The sequence below is a fragment of the Trichoplusia ni genome, chromosome 16, assembly GCF_003590095.1.
Source record: "Trichoplusia ni isolate ovarian cell line Hi5 chromosome 16, tn1, whole genome shotgun sequence".
NCBI classification, from domain to species: domain Eukaryota; kingdom Metazoa; phylum Arthropoda; class Insecta; order Lepidoptera; family Noctuidae; genus Trichoplusia; species Trichoplusia ni.
Window position 1 is genome coordinate 3,091,236 of NC_039493.1, and position 753 is coordinate 3,091,988.

Consider the following 753-nt stretch of genomic DNA (forward strand, 5'->3'; position numbering starts at 1 on the left):
ATCGATGAAATCGGTACTAAAAAGCATTGTTATAATGTTCTAACATTTTTTTTTAGGTAGATGACATAAAAATCTATCTGTAGCACTAAATATTTTATTAATATAATTAATAGGTTTTCCAAAAAAAAAAAGTTAAACCACATAATCTTTCATCGCCGTGTTTGTCCACGACTCACCTTGATGTATTAAAGTCATCATTGATCAAAAATGTATCGTTATTTATATTAAAACTTAGTTTTATTTGGTTCGTGAATAGTTAGAGTATTGACTCGGAATACATTTATTCAAATATTTACACAATACAACGTATGGTTAATAAAAAACCATTTGTCCCAGAACTACCTTTCATCGCCATGTCCTAAACATATTTGAGAATATTGCATATTCTAACGTTTTTGCGTCGCTCCCGTTTTTGCGTTAAACGTTGCATATAAGTAACGTCGAAAGGCTAGACAAGGAACGACGTGTGTACGTGCCTGCGTTTTCGAGCTATAATTAAAAGTATTCAATTTTTTTTGGTACTGGACATTTTTTCTTTCATCGCCGTGGATAGGTCTAACTTCTATTTCAATAAGTTTTTAATCTCGATTGAGCATTCAATACAATGCCATTTATATTTAGCTTATTTGTAAAGTGTTCATTACTGGTGAATTATTACCAGTTTTTTAGTAAATTGAATTATACCCCTTGATTTTCATCGCCGTGCTCTCATTTCCGTGGTTTCCGTGGACAAAATTTGCTATGGCAATGAAA